At 38.5% G+C, this 19,686-nt stretch overlaps 1 long non-coding RNA gene across 1 annotated transcript in view; it reads right to left on the reverse strand.

The window, feature by feature from the left end:
* Positions 1 to 17,473, reverse strand: part of LOC141925663 (uncharacterized) — a 66,857-nt gene extending 49,384 nt beyond the window's left edge. The window contains exons 1-2 of the long non-coding RNA XR_012623901.1: positions 17,382 to 17,473; positions 13,624 to 13,760 (exon numbers count right to left, since the gene is read on the reverse strand). This is a non-coding gene — a long non-coding RNA (uncharacterized LOC141925663). The remainder of the gene's footprint in view (positions 1 to 13,623; positions 13,761 to 17,381) is intronic.
* Positions 17,474 to 19,686: the final 2,213 nt, after the last annotated feature.

The following is a 19,686-nucleotide window of genomic DNA, read 5'->3' on the forward strand; positions in this document are numbered from 1 at the left end:
CACAAAGGTGATAGAGACTTTACTTCTGAAAGGGCCAATTCTCCTTCAGATGAAATATAGTATGTTTGGAAGAAAAGGACATGGGTTCTCATTCTGACCTCCTCGGGTATTTTTATGGAGGCACAGTTATCCATGATACATGAATTATGTCTCAGTATTTCTGGGTTGTTTCCCCTTCACAGGTGTGGCCTCCATCAGTTACAGATCATGCTGTTCACTGCAGCAGCAAGACAGGATGTGACTGTCCTGTCCCCGTCCCTGAAAGGAGCATTTTGAGCCCATGGCCAGCTGTAAAAAATGTTGATGTGCTTTTCAAATGGATCAGCTTTGTACCTTTGCGGGGAACTCTGCCAGATCTGGCCTACTGTTTATGGGCTCAATCCAGCAAGATGCTAAGCCTACGACTGAAGTTGCTGAGGGTGGACTCATAGGAGCAAACTTTAGGCTCACTGACAATTTGGGCTTTGTAAAAGGAAAAGGCTGTCAAAATCCCACTTTCCTCATTTTAAGGACCAGATTCACCTGCTGGAAATCAGAATAGCTCAGCTGATTCAGAATAAATTTAGCAGTGTAGCAGATTGTCCTTATGCTTCTTTGAATTTTTTTTGTTTTAAATCAACATGTCCCATCTCTTCTGTCTCTGTTTTTTTTGTAAGTCTTTCGTTCAGCTTGATGCAGCAAGATGATTTACAATGCTGCAAGCATCTCAATTAGCATGATACTAATCAATAAAGAGAGTTTTCATATTAGTAATCCTCCTGGCCACCTGAGATGTCTTTTGCCTATCCCTTTTCACCTTTTAATTTTTACAAAGGTATGTGTACACATGTCCATATGCACGGGTGTGGAAGATGGTTATCCATATATTGAGAAGTTGTTTCATAAAATTTCTTTTTTCTGTAAAACATATTTTATATATGAAATAATAGTTCACATGTTTACCATTACTCCCTCTTTTTTAACCCTGAATTATCAGAGACAGAGGCAGCATTTAATCAAATTGAAGAACTGCAAATTGACTGCTTTCCCTGTTACATTGTCTCTGAATCATTTTTAAAAATAGATTAATTAATAGATGAGGCTAAAGAGAGGTTTGTTTTTGTTTTTTCTTCACAAAACATGTGCAGTCTCTGCACATACTTTTACAGATGTAGTATGTCAGAGGTGTGCAGCCCAGTCCTTTATTGCTGTAGATTAATTTGACATCAAGAATGGTGTGCCTTGTAAATGACAGTAATGTTTTCAGGAGATGCTAAAAAGTCTTTATGTGCATTAATGAACTAACCAGAACCATTCAGCAGCCTCTAATAGAAAGACAATCATTATCACAGCTGGGTGAACTAAGGCATGGACAAACTGAGTTGTCACTGTCACACCCTGAGACAGTGGAAAGGCTGGGACTGCAACACCTACCACAGGCTGATTTATCCAACCTGTGTGTTACCCGCTGCATCAGTCAATAGCCCCATCTACCTCACCTTCAACTTCCCTATTCTGACTCCTAAATATATTCTAGCAGAACAACGATTTGAGCAGAGCAGATTTAACCTTAATGATTTTCTTAGTTTGTTTTTGTTGGTTCCATTAAAGATGCAAAACAAATTTAGTGACAACAGACAAAATGAAGGATCCCTCTGTGAGTTCAAAGACATATACCCTCCTGTTCCAGAGCAGGCCTTAGAGGGGAAAAAATTGCTTGTCTTTGAAATGGACCATGGTAGTAGACTTCAGAAATCTCCTATGTTTAGTTGCAGTTTGCAGTAGTATCACTGCTGGGATAGCTCATTCCTTCTCTCCAGAGAGGAATGGAGGGTACTGCTTTCATGGCCTCTGTGACAAACGAGTGTGTACAAATTCCCAGATTCTATTCAGAATGGTATTTTCAAATGTAAGGTTTCCTGTTAAGAAGATAGGCAGTTCATTTTGTCATCTCTGCTTCAACTTCAACAGAAGCAGAAAACTCATTTCTCTGTTTGAAGAAATTTAATTTAAAGCAAGAAAAAAAAAGCAATTCTCCTTACAAAAAGAGGCATTTTGTTAAATCTGAATGTTAAAATGAAAGCCAAAGTTAATTCAGGAATTACTATGATTTCCTTCTATTATTTATTTTTACTGAATCAGTTATATGCATATTGAAGGCACTTCTCAGCAAGTATCAATGATGAGAGCACTAAGGACATCACAGGGGTTTTAGGAAATAAAATCACACCTAGGAAAAAACACAGACATCACTGAACCAAACAGCTGTGGATTTTCAGTTCATTCAAACTCTGGTTTTGGCACCACAGCTTCTCAATGAGATCTCAAAATGGCATAAATCAGAAAAACTCCACTGAAGTTGATGATGATATTAATAAACTGGGTGTATCAGATAACTGATTTCCTCCATTTTTTACATAATTTTTATTTAATTACCATTACTTTTATCTACACTAAGTGTTTAATATCCTACATGTTATTATTATATTTCTTATTTATGCAGAGTTCTAAGGCCCAGTTTCTTTTCTGTAGCATACCAAAATAGCTCCTGTTAAACTAAGTTACAAATATTTACATCAGGTGACTGTTTATTTTATGTGGTCTTTTATTCAACTTGAAAATGAGAGGTGGAAAACAACAAACAGACAATTTTTCAAAATGCAAATCTGTGTATTCCTGATTCCGCACACTCGTGTTGCTGCTGCAGAGCAGAACACATAGATATCTTTCTGCATGTCCTCATATTCCATATGCTTTCTGATCTGAAACTCTTTTTTCCCCTCTCATTTTCTTGAATATTGTAGGGCACCCAAATGTTTTGATTTGTCCTATTTGCTTTCTGTGTTAGATATTCAACAAGGATGATATGGAATAGTACTTCTATCCAGAAAGATATTATCTGTATATTTGTGATAGTGGTGGAACAAATTAACAGTATACTGGATAAAGACCCAAAAGACTTGAATATAAGGTCTGTTTTTCCAATTGGCAGTTGTCAAGTCACTTCACGTGATCATCATTCTATACCTTAATTTTCTTATCTATTATCATCACATGAATTTAGCCTCAGAGATGGGTGATGCAGGAATCATCTCCTAATACCACTATGACACCACACACAGAGAGACTTTTCCTACATTGGAGTCTTTTCTCAATCACCAATAAATAAAAATTTCTAATATGGTACTATCAAAACTTCCTAGATATGTTGAATAGGAACATGAGGACAGGAGGCTTCCAAGATTTAAGTGCCTTATAAGAAAGTAAACCTGAGCCATGATTAAAGTCTTTCTCTAATACTGATCACAGCTCATTGTGCTTTCTGTTTTCTTTCTGATTCCAAGTCCTGAATCATCACCATACCTATTCTGTACAACTGTCTGGAAGAGCCAAATGCAGATGGGAAGACAATTTAAAATAATGAGCTAATCACAGTTAATTTTCTTGGTATTTACTGTAATAACATTAATTTTGATGAACCCCCTCCGTTATTAATGTGAATGTCACAAGTGCTTCTATAGCATTTCCACTTGGATTCCATATTAATTAACTGGGCTGTTAATCTAAAGTGTTACTGCAGGAATATAATAGAACATAACCCAGTGAGGGAAAAAAAAGAAAGAAAAAAAGAAAAAGATTTCTTAGTCAATGGGAAGGTTTAAAAAAAACCCAAACCCACATAAAATGACCTTCTCTCAGGGGTATCTAGACATGGTGAGGTTTCAGTACCTTGGACAGAGTCACGGTCCCGTAATGGATTCCATTTCGCAGTCTGCAGCGTGATGATACATGGCTGGATTACCATTTGAACTCATCCCTCTTTACATGTAATGGACATAAATTGCATTTATGCTCGCTTTATAGCCCAATTCAGTGCCATCATGGAAAAGAGCCTTAGAATAAATGAGAGCAGACCCACATTTCTTATCCAGTTTTCAAAACATGGACCAACTTGATTTTTTTCTTAAGGAGTTTGGAGTTTACCAGAGTATCCAAATAAAGGATGACAAATCCATCTGTGAGAAGTATGTCAGGTTTCTGTAGTATGAGAGCTAATACCTCCTCTGATTTCTGTCCAGTGCCCCTAATCAACCCTCTTTATGAATTTTCTATATTGCAAGCAACGACCTGGAAGCACTGTATAATTCACTAACTGAGCCAGATCTGTTATACTTTCCTTTTATGAGCCATCTCATGCCCTTCTAACACAGATTATCCCAGAGAATTTAGATTCCAGGGAAAAACACTCTTCACCTCCTTTATTTTATTTTATTTTTTAAACATGAGCTGAGTGGGACAGAGAGAGATTAGAAGCAGTGCTGTGAATGTGAGTTAAAATGTGTGCTATTTCCTAGTACTCTGGTTGAGATACCCCTCTCTCTCTGACTTTGGTGTTATCATACATTTTCATTGACATAATCTAAAATTTCTTCCTATTCCATCTCTGCACCCCAGGAGGACCACTTGCCAATCACTCCTTCAGATCCACTGTTCCCATTCTCTGGATCCTCCTCCTGGTGCTCAGCTGCACTGTTCTGAAGGCTCCAAGGCCCAGTACCACTTTGCATGGTGATACCCATGGTATCAGTGTAAACCTCTCATCTGCGCCCCTTGTTTGCTCCTCACTTTCACAACATCAGAAAAGCTGGTTCAGGACTCCCTGCACAAACTGCCCCTCCATGTCTCAAATCTCTGAGTCATTTCCTTTACAGTCTATCTAACAAACTCATGTCTTGTCTCCACTCATGTGGCTCCATCTTCTTTTCTTGCCTGTCTCCAAGCTTCAGTTTGCTTTTTCCATTCTTTCTCTGTGTGCACAGCTGACTATGGAAGTAAATAGAAACCCAGGTATGTAACCTACATGCTTTGCTTTGACTGCCTGTTCTGGCATGGTCTTGGCACTCACAACCACCTCATCACAGCTGGCTCTGATAGTCAGCATAGATTTGTATCTCCTGTCCTGTAAAGCAAGTCCTATGCAAAACTCCTCAGTTTTTTAAAGAGAAACTTCTGCCTAGAGTACTATTTGAAGTGCTGCTTTGTCAAGTCCAACCAGTTAACTATTCCTCACAGACAGAAGGTGGTCCATGTGCTACCCTTGTTCAGAAATGTGTTCTATGAGATGTCTGCCTGGAGGGGTTTGGCTCATGCTTTCTCTTGAATTATTTGAAGTTGGGTACAAATTCACGTGCATGGTTTTAACTCCAAAAGAGTCCATATCACTGATTTTCTGTGTGGTTTCTTCTCAAGTTTGGAAAATATCAGCTTTCTGCTGTGTTCAAACAATTCCCCATCTTATACAGAAAAATCCAAGTGTGTTTAGTGTCTGTCATGCACTGACTTCTTCACAGTCCTGGTGAAAAAGAGTGATGAATAAGTGAGAGAAAGCTATGAAAGCATAATCAGTCTTATCTGGCTTTCCTAACATGTCAGTGGTGAGGAATTATAAAGACCCCTCTTCTCAGTTTCAGCCTCTAAGATCACATACCTTGTCAGTCAAGCTTGTCATACTCAGGGCTGCTAAACATGTTACAGTATTATGATGATGTAACAGATGGCAGGGAGCAAGACACCAAAGGAATTTGATTATATCCTAAGGAAGCTATTTTAAAATATGGCAAATGCACATCCAAATCTCATTTCACATATTCATCCAGGCCTAACAGCAAAATACTGTGTACCAGCTCAGCAAGAACATTAGTGAAGCTCAGAAAATTAAATGTTGCAAACTGCTTTGGCCACCTCTGATAGAAGGTACCACATATGTGTAAAGTAATAAGCGCTTTATGATACAGATGGATTTCTTAAGGAGAGAAACAAGAGCTGCCAAGCACATTAATTATTAGGGAAAAGATGTAATGATGATTTTCAACTTCAGTGAGAGATAGGCTGGATCAAATGAGCTGATGTTTCACTGCTTGAGAGGGGATTTTTTTTTTTTTTTAAAGAAAACAACCTTTCTAGTCACCGTGGTCTGTCTCATCACTTCTTATGATCCCTCAGAGCTTCACATGTCAGCTGAGGACATTGGTTTAAGCTGTGTATGTCCTGCAAAAGCAGAAGAGCTACATCAATTTACAACAGCCAGAAATCTGTCCCATTTGCCAGGTTGTCCCTCACAAAGACATATAGAAGGGTCTGCATCATTGCCAGCTCACAGTTTTATTATGAATCTTGTTTTCATGACTGTCTTTGGCATAGAATTTAATTGTTTGAATTCTTCTATTTTATGAGACACTGCTTTTCATCAAATGATTCACCTTAACAGCATTAATACAGGGGAAAGTCTGATTGCAAAAGGCCCCAAATTAGCAGTCAATTCCATCTAAAACATACAGTTCTCACTCTTTAAGATAAAAAGTTCAAGCCTTGTTTGTGAATGCTCTTAATTTTCAATCACTGTTTGGCACTGCTGTTTCCAATTGAGGTGTCCTGGGCTGACTGGGAAACTGAGTCAAAGACAGAGCAAATAGCCAAAAGGTTTCAAGGATGTCAGTACACTCAGTGCTGTCATGAGAAACCTGGGATTATCCAGAGACAGCAACCAGCCACTCCCATGGCAGCCCACTGCCTCAGTGACTGATAGTCCTAAAGGCATTAATGCCTTCTTAAAGGGGAGCAAACAACATCCCAGTGGAGAAATCTCCCAATAAAGTCAACCCCTTAACTGAGTAGTTGAGAATCACCACCTGGAATAAGAAGGAAAGTGCATTTATTACACTTCTCATTTTCAACTTTCTCATTTTGCTGCCCCATTATCAGCTACCAGAAAATGCCCTTTCTATCAGCATATTACTGCTCAGACATTGTGTGAAGTGCTAGGGAACAGACTGAACATAGCTGAGAGCTTATTAATGGGGGACTTAACCAATTAATAAGCATGCTTTTTGTGCTCTCTGAAAGCCAGAGCAGGCATATTTTGGGCTCTAGTTTCTCTTACTCATACTATATTTCCTCTTTACTTTTGCATTGTGGGGTTTCCACTTCATGACTGCTTTATAATATGTTTGCATATACACTAATTAAAAAGGATTTATCAGGTTGAGCTCATGATGTCTGAAGGATCTTTTCTCCCTTGGCAAGGTTTGAATATTTGAATAGCTCATTAATGCTTCTGTTTGGGTTTTGGGGGGGTTTTTTGTTTTTTTGTGGTTTTTTTTGTTTGTTTTTTTTTTTTTGTAAGAGGAGACCGAAAAATGAAAAAAGGGGATTTGCTGCGCAGCTTTAGATGAAAGGTTTCTTCAATTATTTTTAAAGCTGTCTAAAGGGGTTAAGCCCTACTCTGATTTACACCAAAGTGCAACTTTTGACCCCTCACCAAAATAATTCCTCATTTAGATTGGCAGGCACCATTTATTTGCAGGGTTTCTTCAATGTAAACAAGAGAAAAATTTATTTGAGCTTTTTGCCTTTTAAAGGTGTAAAATTGACGCAGCTCTTCTGAATCTGTGTGAATCAGGAGTTACCTTAGTTGACTTGGTTGTCAAGTAATGTAAGTCAGACCATCATAGCCTTCAAATTACAGGAAAATACCCTAATTTATGACACCTGGGTATTTGACCCTTGAGCTAAAAAAATGCCCAGGACTTAATTTTACTCTTATTCTGCCACTATACACACTGTCCCCCCAGAGTTATTCCAGGTTTACATTGGCACAGGTGAGATTCCTGAATCATCAGAACTGAAAAAAAGTAGTGCCCACATAATAGTTACAAGTTTCAGAGTAACTTAATATATCCAAACCATACACATTTATTTTTAAAATACCTCCTATCAGTGCTAATCTTGGGTGTTTGGCTGGATTATTATCTCATGAAGATTATATCCCTGAGAGCTTTTAGTGCCCACTATGTCTTCCTTTTTTTTCTTTCCAAAGTGCTTGAAAGATCCCGCTGAGTCAATTACACACAGTATCTCTTAATAATGTCCTCTTCCTGGCACATCATTGTTTTCCTTTATGTTTATTTCAAAAGGTTAAATTAAACAGGAGAGTAGAGATAAATCCACATTATGAATTATAAAAAGTTACCACATGCGCCTGAGAATGCCCAGAATTTTGATGGGGAGGATTTAGCAAAGTGGTGCCCTGGGGAAGTCAGTGCTAGAGAAAAACAGGATTGTTAAAGCCAGAGGAAAGCAGGGTATATGAACTTTGCAGTTTACAAGTTCATTTTTCCTGCACTGGCATGCTGGTGCCAAACACCCCTTTGCTTCCTGACTCCACTTGCCTGCAGATACCCCTATTATGTAGAAACTGAACTGTCTGCCAAAGAAAGCAGGGGAGAAACCCCCAGTGCTTGGGAATCTTTAGGAAAAGATTAGTTTAATACCATTCAGGACTGGTTTAGGAGCCAACCCTCCTTTCAGCAAGGTGATCCTTGGAAAACCCTCTAGCTCTGTGATTATCTGAAATTCTGCAACACACATACGGAGGAGTCACATTGCTTGGGAGAGAGATAGTGCTGCTCCATTAGAATAGCAACAATGACCATTTGAGTACTACTATTAAATTCCCATAACCTTTCCTGGTGCTAGAAGGGTACCACACTTCTTCTGAATTAAAATTTAGCAGGCAACCTCTTCACCATGTAAGACTGTAATGGAGACTGGATTCTCCAGGGCACCAGTATTACAAATTCTAAACTACTTTCTAAAATACACAAGAGTGTAATATAAAAGTGTGGCTCAATTCCCCTCCTCCTTCGAACCAACATATCAAATTATTTGTCCTCTGATTTCAACCTGCTTACATTACCTTGCCATATAAATTCAACCAGATCCAGTGGGTAAATATAGCCAAGCATAAATCAACACAGCCATCAGTAGCCCTACAGTAATATGTACTGACATAGCTTACAGAGTATTCCCTTTCACCTCTTATCTTGAGCTTTATCATTGCTTCACTGTGAACTATGAAACAACAGCCACATCTCTTACACCAGACGTAGTTGCATCTCAATGATGAGTGAAATATTCCTCATATAGCCTTCGAGAAAGTACATAAAGCACCTTATGAGCCTTCCAGATATAAAAGGTAATATAAAAGGAAATAGTACTATGCCCACATAAATATTAAGGGAAAACTGGCATTTCTCTTTTATAAAAGCATTATCCATTCCTGACTTACTATTTTCTAGAATATACAGAAAGATAAAATATGCATGCCCACATTTTATGGCTATATTCTTGTCTACAAAACTTCACCTGCAGTTTGCTCACCCTCCTCATTTCCTTCGCTCCTCCCCAATAAATCATTAAAAGCAATAGGGCTTGTAAACCTGTTGTAGTACAAGACTCCCTGAAATTCTTGTGAGAAAAGGTCAGGAAGGTTTGTTCTGAGAGGTAAGTGGTGCACGTGAGAAATGAAAGGGAAAACCTCAACTTTTTGTGTTGCAAAAGAAGAACAAAGTGCTGAATGTTAGGAGCAGGCAGCAGCAATGAATGTGAAGCAAAGCGGGCAATGAAGTATATTGCATATCTCCAAGAGTATGAGGGGTAGCCAACACGTTATGCAGGTCATCATTCCTTTATTGTCTTATTTTCTGCTTTTCCATTGCATGTACCACCTGGAACTGGTGAAGTCTGTGGCCAAACAAAAAAACAAATGAACAAAATAACCAAAGCAGGGCTTTCCCTGAGATATGGATAAAACCAATTTGCCACCTGGTGTAAACTGATATTGCCTAACATAAATTGGCATTGCTTGTCACTTCAGAAGTCTATACTGAAATTGCAACAAAATGACTATCTGGCCTCACTTTCATCCTCAGTGACACTTCATTAGAACTACCAGCACTTCCATTTCCAGTTTCTTTTTTTGTCTGTAGTGTGTCATGAGGAAGATGCCTGTAATATCTAATGGGATGTGGGGTTATGACACTTAGCTGTAAACATGCGTACAAACTGGTTTTGTTTTCCATGCCTGCACCAGTGCTTAAATCAAATAATCTAGTTTACAGCCCTGTGGAAGATGAAACAGTAAAGGCTGTGATGGATTATCTGAGTCAAAGACTTTATTCAGGACTGTATCCTTCCCTAATGACGTATCTGTAACAGAAGAGATGGACAGGACTAAACTGTCCCCATCCCTACTGATTTTGGAAATGGCAGTAGAGAAGAGCAGAGGGAGCTCAAGGTAGCAGCATCCCAACCAGCACCAGCTGAGACTCTGCATGGTCACACTCTCGCTGCTAGATAAGCCACTACTGCAACAGAGACAATACAGGTTCACAAGGTGAATACTCAGCTGTGTCATGTGGATTGAGAAGCTGCACCCCCTTTAGCTTTGTGACTGCTTTGCCATCGTTGTCTGAGGATTGGTGGAGGAGCCCTGAGAGAGGGAGGTTAGATTCAGCTGTGGAAGCAGAAATGGTGCAGGAAATAGCTACTAAAATTAAACATGCAGGAGATCCCATCTCTGTTTCTCAGTGTTTCTCAGGGCAAAAACTGTCCTGCTGGGAATGAAGAGCCAGGACTGGACTGCTTCTGCCACAGGGTAGAAGTAAGGAACTGGACCAACTTGCTGCTGCTGTCCAGGAATGAAGATGGCCACTTATAGTTCAAAGGAATATTGTCTGTCTTTTACGTTGCTTGTTTCTCAGAAGAGGAGGCTATCAGCACAACCTAACTCTTCCTTTGGTACCTCTAACTTGGGCTTTAGGGTTTTAATGTATGCAATAGGGGGAACTGCCATTTTGCTATCATCTCAGCTGTCTGTTACACCAGGTCGCTACTTGCTTTGCTTAAGGCTAGAGCTGTCCCTGGAGCAGTCCCTTTGGTGTTACTGATAAACCAGTATGTCTCGAATCCTGTGGCTTTGCATATTAACAAGGCTATTATACCTCCAAAATGACATAGTATGACCCTACTCTTCTTATCCCATGGGAACTCCTCCTTTGTAAAGAGATCCAAATTGTTTTATTTACATGTGTAGTAAAAGTCAGGTCAGTGAGTGATTTCTGAGAACCTTGTGAGTTTGCTGCATTTTACAAAATCAGCCTGAGTTTACAAATTTTTCTCCCTTGGAACCAATTATTTCTTAGGTTGGATTTTCTTTTTTTTTTTTTTTTTTTTTTAATTCTGTTGTTAAAGGGAAGACTGCTTCTTTAGTACATCCTGTATCCTCCAGACCTGGATTCTTTAACACTTAATTGTGTAACTGTTGACTTCTGTAGAATAACTCTTCACAGAATACATATGATTTTCAATCCATCTGCTTTATACTACACTATTTCTTTTTACCCCACCAGTGCTGCTCGCTCATTTGTTTTCTGTGCTGACTGATTATTATTTATATCAGGCCAGGAATTTCCTGCAATGACTATTGCCCTTTAAAAATCCCCATTTTTCAGTTCCTTAATTGCCCTTAAAAAAAAAGTTATTACTAAGCAGCAAAAGGGTTGTAAAAAGACTTGGCAATGCTAACAAAATCTGATCTATAATAGAGAGTCATGATCATTTCACACAATTCCATTCAGATATTTCTGTATTAGAACATTTTGTTTTTAAAATTACTTTATATATTTTAATTTTATTTCCTATTAGAGATTTTTAAAGACATAATTTGGAACATGGAATTTAATGTTTAGCTAGATTTTTTTGTCAGACCTTTATTTCATAAGAAGCTGCTGCTTCTTTTTACTTCCAGTAGGTGTGTGTGTCTGTGATTTTTTGGTCCTCATACAATCTCCTCCCACAAAAAGACCCATCAGAAAGGAATCATGGCAAAACTGTTATTTACATGTCTGACTAGTTACAAAGAAACCTAGTAATCGATGCAGATTCTGTGTATAGTTCGAGTTTTATATGCAATTCCAATACTGCATGAATGTCTAACCTCTTCCTTCTCTCACCCCTTCAGTTAAAAAAAACCCCATGTTGCTCCTTAAGAAATAGAAACATGTATAGTAAGTTATACCAAACACCCTCAAAGCTAAAATCTTTTCCTAGTGCCCTGTACTGATTCTTTTCCTCTTACTATACTCCTAATAATTATTTACTGTCTTCTTGGGTTCGTAAACTTGCTTGATCTTTCTAAACTTGTGCCTGGCTCAGGAAGATGTCTTGCATGAGAGAAGACTTGAAACAGAACAGTCCTAATACAATGTTGCCATATTTTAAGCAAATCCCTTAGTCTTTTCGCAGATTTCATGAAATCTAAGCAATTCCTAAGGTCCAATATTTGGAGAGTGCGGGGAAGACCCTGTCTGCTCTTTTCTGTACTTTAGCTATGTTGCTTCTCCTGGTCTACCTGAAGCAATAGGTTTGTCTGCAAAGTTCAAAAGAAGCTGAAGTAAGACTTCTCAGTTATTTCTACAGACAGGATGAAAGCCCAGCTACATCAACCTTCCCCAGCCTTAATTCAATTAAACCATTCTCATGGGGAGTGTTCTCTGAGCTTTGGAAGAAGAAACTTAAGAGACCGGAGATCAGATCCTTTCAGAGCTTCTTGATATTCATGAGTTACTGACAGTGAATTAATATTAACCATGAGTAAAAGCTTGAAAATGAACTTTAAAAGCTGCAAATTGGCCTTGTTAATGCTTAATGATCATTTCCAAAATAACAGGTGGCTGATTGAGATCTTCAGCTGTCTCAAAAAGTGATAAATTATGTTAGTTCTTTTCCAGGAGCTGTTTAATTCCCATATTACCCTCAAAAGACATGTCTTTTCCCGTTAGCTAATATTTCATGAGATGTCGGAACATTTATAAAAGGTGTCATATTGCTGAGTGGCAAATAGCTAAGAATGACAAAAACCATTACCAGTGAAGGATGATTGCCCCAAACTATTAAATTAAAAGATCAAGTAATCACAGAAATAATTGTTTACCAAGTTTCCAAGTGAACACAGCCAAAGTGTTATCTTTCCTAATTCAGCCTGCCTTTTTGCAGTCACTATTTCTACATGTCCAGGTTTTCTCTAGGTGATTCTCATCAGTTCACCACTTTGCAAATGAGGTCTGGTTCTTCTGAGTCATTTCGTGCTGTTTCTTTATAAAAATAAGGGAAGCCTCTGACCAAACCTTTATGAATCCTTCACTTTCCTGATTTAAAATTCTTTGAAATTCTTCCTTGAGGAGGCCTATAAGTGAAAATTGCATACTTTCCTATACACAGACTGTTTATATTGAATGATTAGAGAAGACATAAGATCAGTGAGTGTCTTGAAAAGACATTATACAGGGATTATTCAAGGAAAAAAAAACATCTAACAGGAAAAAAAGAAATCCCTGACAATTAGTGATTTGATATGAGAAAAACACTGTCACTTTACAGTTCAGAAGAAATCTGACTCCATTGATCCTACTCATTTTGTACTTCATAGAAGTATTACAGCTTGTTGGGATCAATAGTAGTAACTCATATTCTACCAGTCACGACAGTTATTCCAAGAAACCCTTCATCAAAGGCAATCATGTTTTTCTTCAGAGCCCGTGCATTATACAAAGAGAAACATTTGAAGTAAGAGTAAACCCTATGCCAAAGTCAGCATGGTGCAAAAATGTCAGCCATTTGCAAATGGTCCCAATATTAAAAAAAAAAAAAAAAAAAAAGGAATAAAAGGACAGAACATAGAAATTTTTAGAAATGTCAGAAATATCCTTTTCTCAACATTGATTAGGTAGATTATTCTATGGTTACCTGACAGATGGCCAAATGGCAGATAGATTTTTTGATGGTTTTGATGTTTTTTGATGGTCGTAGCTCTTCCTCCTGGCTTTCATTAGCAATAACAAAGATGATTTCAAGGTTCTTCATTACATCACAGTTTAGGCCTCCTACAGAAGTCAGAAAATCAACCCAAATCACCTATATAAACTAGACTTTCTAAATGCATTATTAATGAATTAAACCATCTGGTTCAGTTGTTATTGGTGAAGGTGTTGGGGGAACTAAAATCACATTTAGAAAATCTGTTTCCACATTCTCTTGTCTCTCAACCACAGGTGACTGATAGCTTGAGTCAACTTCTTTAGAAGGAATTTCTGTAATAGCTGAATTTTACTCCTCTGTAGTAACGACAACCCACTGTTATGTTGGTCTATAGGGACAGATTCCTTGGCTGTGGTTGTTGGCCACCATCAAAGCTAAAACAGACATTAATTTCCCCAAAGGGTATGCCCCCATGTCTTATTTGCTAGTAAACAGTAGAAATCATGCAGAGCCACTGCCATAGAGGAGAGCACTCCTAATTAAAAGATCTTTTCTTTCTTCACCTAAAATACTTTTATCCAAAAGTTAAAATCTACTGGGGTAGTTTTTGAGTGACCATACACCTGGGACACACTGGGCCTCATTAGGTCAGTCTAGGCCTTTCTACAAGAAGAGGACACATTTCATAATTCTTTGAGGCCTGTAGTCTAGTTTCTGGCTAATATCAGCCGAGCATTTCTTCAATTCCATCCCTCTGGAGTTCTTTAGGAGGAGGCTGCTCTTTACTCCACCTCTCTAAAGGCAACAAATTTATTCCTAGAAAATCATCCAGAATTGCTCTTCCAGAAGAATCTTGCTTGCAGCCTGCTACTATTGCAGAGTTTCAGTTTAAATAATGATCTTTCTTATATTAGCTGTCATCCACAATTATATTGAAACCACTAAAAATTTTCATAAGATTTTTAATATATGTAGATTTCATCTTATTAAAATATGTTATTCTAACCCAGTAGATTTCACAGACCTATTGAATTATATATTTTCTACTTTCTTGGACAATGCAGTTGGCAGTTGAAGTGGCTAAAGTAGAAGGGGCTATTAGACCACCACAAACATATCATAGGCATGACAACTATATGGAGTTTTCTGAGCTGAACCCATTAACCAGCTCTCAGTTGAGGTAATCTTGTCTGGAAAAGTGTTGAGGTCTTCAGACAAAGGATTTCCAGAACTGCAGAATCTATCACCTTCATAATTTCTACAAATGGCTACTCAGTTTCAGCACTCAAAATCTTTGTCTTGCATCTCATTCAGACATGTCCAGCTTTAACTACCAGCTCTCGGTTCTCATTAGACTTTTTTGTATAGCCTAAAGAGCCCTTTAGGACCTGGTATTTTTTTCCCTACAAAGGTAGTTACAGAGACAATCAACACAGTGACCTCCTAATTTGGGGTGTGCATTTAAAAGTTTTACTGCTTAATTACTGGAGACAAGCAGCCAGGGATTTCATTGACTCAGGTGACCTTGTCATGGATCAGAGGTCATGGTAGTACAGCTGAAAATAGAAGCAAGCCGCCTGAGCTCTGCTTATGTGCACTGATCATAAGCTATCTGTCAGATAATATTCACACTTTGCTGGAGTACACAATTGTGAGTGCATTGCATGAGATGTAACATGTTGTGGCAACTAATAGAAGGTAGTTTCAGGGGGATGGGGAATTCAACCAAGAGGAGACTTAGAAGGGAGTTTGATAGTTCTTCATTGAATTCCTCTACTGCAACAGAATTCTCCTGTGATCCCGGGCGTGTCACTTAAATTTGCTCTGTTCCACCTAAAAATATAGCCCTGACCATCCACTGTGGTGAGAAGACAAGAGTGTGAGACACTCTGATTCACCCTGCTGTAACAGCAGTAGTAACTGCAGAACAGCTTCAGTGTAAAGGAGGTGAAATAGTCTTTGTAATCCAAATTCGTGTTATCTGGCTGGATCAAACTCCACTGCTCTGAGTATTTGCATCACAAAGTCTGGGTTGCTGAAAGTTCATAAATACAAGACTCTGCTTTTAATTATAAATAAGTATTTAAATCCTTGGGTCAAGAACATATGAACCATAACAGCTTCAAAACCGAAGCAGTATTATAAATACAGTTTTTTAGTTTCATTTCCTTTTTGCCTGTGAATCAGTTTTTGATGGATATGTTTGATTATACCAATCCCCAAGTAAAAAACCCCTGAAGCTTGCCCATAAGCAACAATTGGTTTTCAATTGTCTGTTACTGCTGAGGATTTGTTCCAAGTAAGGACTTGTAATAGTACATCAAACTAGGGGTTTTCAAGTGTTTATTTTATGTATAGAGATGCTGTTAATATTTAAACATTTCTCTTTTACTCAAATAAATCCCATAGATTTTTGGATTTTTTTTCAGACTGGTTTTCATTCATTCACTGTCTTTGAGCTTAGATAGCATTATCTTCAAATTCATGTCCTCATGCACAGGGCAGATGGTTCTGAAAATGCAAGTTAAAAACATGTAGAAAGTGGACCCTGTGTTTTAAAAGAAAATATATCCCTATTAATCAGAGATGTATCTATTTTGACAGGCTCAGTTTGAGATAGTGAAAGAGGCAAGGGTTTTTGTTTGGGTTTTTCTGTGGTTTTTTCTAAGAGTGCCCAACAGTGAAAAATAGCTTCTGAGATGTTAAAGCTTGGATTTAGAAAAACATAGGTATTTTTCAGATACATAGATGCTCCATCTTAAATCACATATTAACTTTTCTATCCAGATTAGGCTTTTGAATATCCTATGTTTTTCTAGTTTAACAAACCCTATGCTGCATTATGTAACTGCTCAAGAGTGTCTCTTTAATGGACAAGATTTATTTCAAATAATGACTTCCTGGAGAAAAACAGCTTTAAACAAACCCTGATGCAACAGCTGCTTCTAAATTTCAGCTGAATTGTGTCTCACTCCACAGTGCTGCATTGCCAGGTGTGAAGGGGTGACTGTCTTCTCCAGTGAGAGCCTGGCAGTTTTGTAATGGTTTAACCCCAGTTGGCAACTAAGCCCCACACAGCTTCTCGCTCACTCCCCCCCGGGTGGGATGGCGAAGAGAATCAGAAGGGTAGAAGAAAACTCATGGGTTGAGATAAGAACAGTTTAATAATTGTAATATAATAGTAATAATAGATTGTAATGAAAAGGAAAATAACAAAGAGAAATAAAACCTAAGAAAAAACAAATGTTGCAAATGAAAAACAATTGCTCACCACCAAACAACCAGTGCCCAGCCTGTTCCTGAGCAGTGCCACCCCCCGCAACAGCTTTCCTCCTAGTTTATATGCTGAGCATGACATCATATGGTATGGAATATCCCTTTGGTCAGTTGGGGACAGATGTCCTGGCTGTGTCCCCTCCCAGCTTCTTGTGCACCCCCAGCCTCCTTGCTGGCAGGGCAACACGAGAAGCTGAAAAGTCCTTGACTTAGTGTAACCACTGCTCAGCAACATCTAAAGTGTGTTATCAACATTACGCTCATCCTAAATCCAAAACATGATACTATACCAACTACTAGGAAGAAAATTAACTCTATCCCAGCTGAAACCAGGACAAGTTTGTCTAGTGCATTCACACACATTTGTATACCCAAGATCACATTTTAGAAAAATTACTGACAGCTTTCCCTTCCCTTGTCTGGGTCCTGCACCTAGGCAGTCTGCTTTTTAAGAAGGTTTTGTTACTCACCAGCTACTGCTTATTTTGTGGCAGTAGTGGTACAGCTGCTGTCTCTGTGGCTTCAGCAGTCTGCCCTCCAAATATGCTTCAATTAGAGCTGTGCATGAACAGAAGTATGTGCATTTGCAAATTGGTCATGTTAGATAAGAATTATGAAGCACACTAAGTATTGGATTAGCTAATTATCCTAAAATAACCATGAGGAAAACTCTGTGGAGCAGGGCACTCCGCCAGCTGTGTCCCAGCATGGGCCTATAGCTCTCTGCCGGGCAGCGTCAAGACCTTTTCTTCTGGGGACTGGAAAGTGCTTTACAAATGATAACTAGCTGCAGATCACAGCCATCCCGGAGAAAAGGGAACTGAGTGCCTCTGAAAACTTGATATTGGTCATATAAAGGGCAGAAGCAGGAATGACCCCCATTGCAGGTTAATCCTACTTGAGAAGATGATTGCTCAGCTATAAACTGGTAGCTTTAAAGATGTTCAATCTTCTCAAAGTGAAATGCATACACTAAGAACAGTTAGGAACTTACTGTCCTGGTTTTGGCTGGGATAGAGTTAATTTTCTTGAGCTGAGAGGGGCCACAGCCAGAGTGCCGGGCATGGATTGGCTATTGGAGTATTCCATATCATGCTCGTATATAAAGGAGACGGGTTCTCTCTCACTTCCAGTCTGCAACAGCAGGATCTTCATTCTGTCAGGGTCGCTGGCCTAGCTGGGTATCGGTCAGTGGGTGGTGAGCAATCGCATTGTGCATTACCCATTTGTACTTTCCATTATTGTTATTGTTTTGGTTTATTACACTCACTAAACTGCTTTTTTTTTATCTCAGCCCATGAGTTTTCCTTGTGTTCCTTCAGTCTCGACCCCCATTCACCAGGCAGGGGAAGGGTGAGCAACCAGTGGTGGTTGACTGCTGGCCGAGTTCAATCCACGACACTTACCAAGAGAACAATTCCCTGTTTGCACAACAGCGTGACTCAGATGCATTATTGGAGAAGCACGGCTCAATGAGGTATCACACACATGCTAGTGCAAAGCCTCTAAGGTAGTATGTTTTACTTTGCATCTGGGACAAGAAGAAAAACGACCCTCCATCTACTAACATTCCTCCTACAGATTTTTGCACATATATTTTTTCCTTGTTAAAAAATGGAAGACTTTTGACTTATGATTTAAAAGGACCTACTCTCACACTAGTCTTGACAGCCTTGTTAGCTGCACTTGAACTGCAAGGAGATGATCGAGGCTGGAACAGTCCATGGGGTGAATCTGTCCTGTGCTGCACACACAGACATTCATGAGTTGAATGGGGACTGACCTGAAATACAGCACTGCTGTTTTGATATATTCTCTCTGATCTCATTTCCATTCATTCTGTGATCAAACAGATGAAGACATCTTGTTTGTTGTTAAGAAACCCATATAAACAAAGAGTAGAAAATATTTAAAATGTAAATATTAATCTTTGCCATGGTCAGAAAACTGTGATGTGTTATAGGTTTGTAACTCCAGTAACACCAGAGAGGAATTACAGAACTTCCATATTTTCATCCATAACCATTTATGTTTTCTCTAGAGCAGGTTGAAAAACAGGATATTTTTTCACAAAGAGTGCTTGTGATTTTAAAAGATGCTCCAGTATGGAAACTGGGAAATGTAATAGACATAAATTCATTCAGATATTCTCTTGATTATTTCCCTATGAATATATGTATATATATATTTTTTTAATGGTGTTAAGGAGAAGGAAGAGCAATATGGTATGCATTTTTCTCCCATGATTCTTCTACTTCATCTGTCATCTTGCATCTTGCCACTGAAAACAGTGAAAAAGAGATAGAGGATATGCAGAGGTAGCATTGAGAGAAAAAAAGTGTTCCGTGGAAGTTATCAATCTAGGGAAAAAAGGCTATTTTGAGGGGGGAAGCTCTAAAAAATGTTAAATAACTGTTTCACAATTTGACATTTCAGACTTTTATGTCTGTTGCTGTAGGGTAAACACTCAATAGATAATGCTTTGGAAACTTTTGTCAAGCATAAATCTTAAATTAGCAAGATAAAAAGGTCATGTATAGATTTAAATAGAAGTGTTAGAGACTATTGAAATGGTGAAGATTTGATTTTTAGGTTATAATAATACCGTGACCTACACATGAAAATTTAGGCACAGAGATTTATTATCAGGTTTTGACTGTAAAAAGGTTATAACTTGCTTAGTGAAGGTGGAGGTCAGAGTTAAGGCAGTTTGTAGGACATTAAATTAATAAAACAATCACTGTGAGGTCAATGGGAGAGAAAGATCTTTTCAGC

The sequence above is a fragment of the Strix aluco genome, chromosome 7 (assembly GCF_031877795.1).
Source record: "Strix aluco isolate bStrAlu1 chromosome 7, bStrAlu1.hap1, whole genome shotgun sequence".
Taxonomy (NCBI): Eukaryota; Metazoa; Chordata; class Aves; order Strigiformes; family Strigidae; genus Strix; species Strix aluco.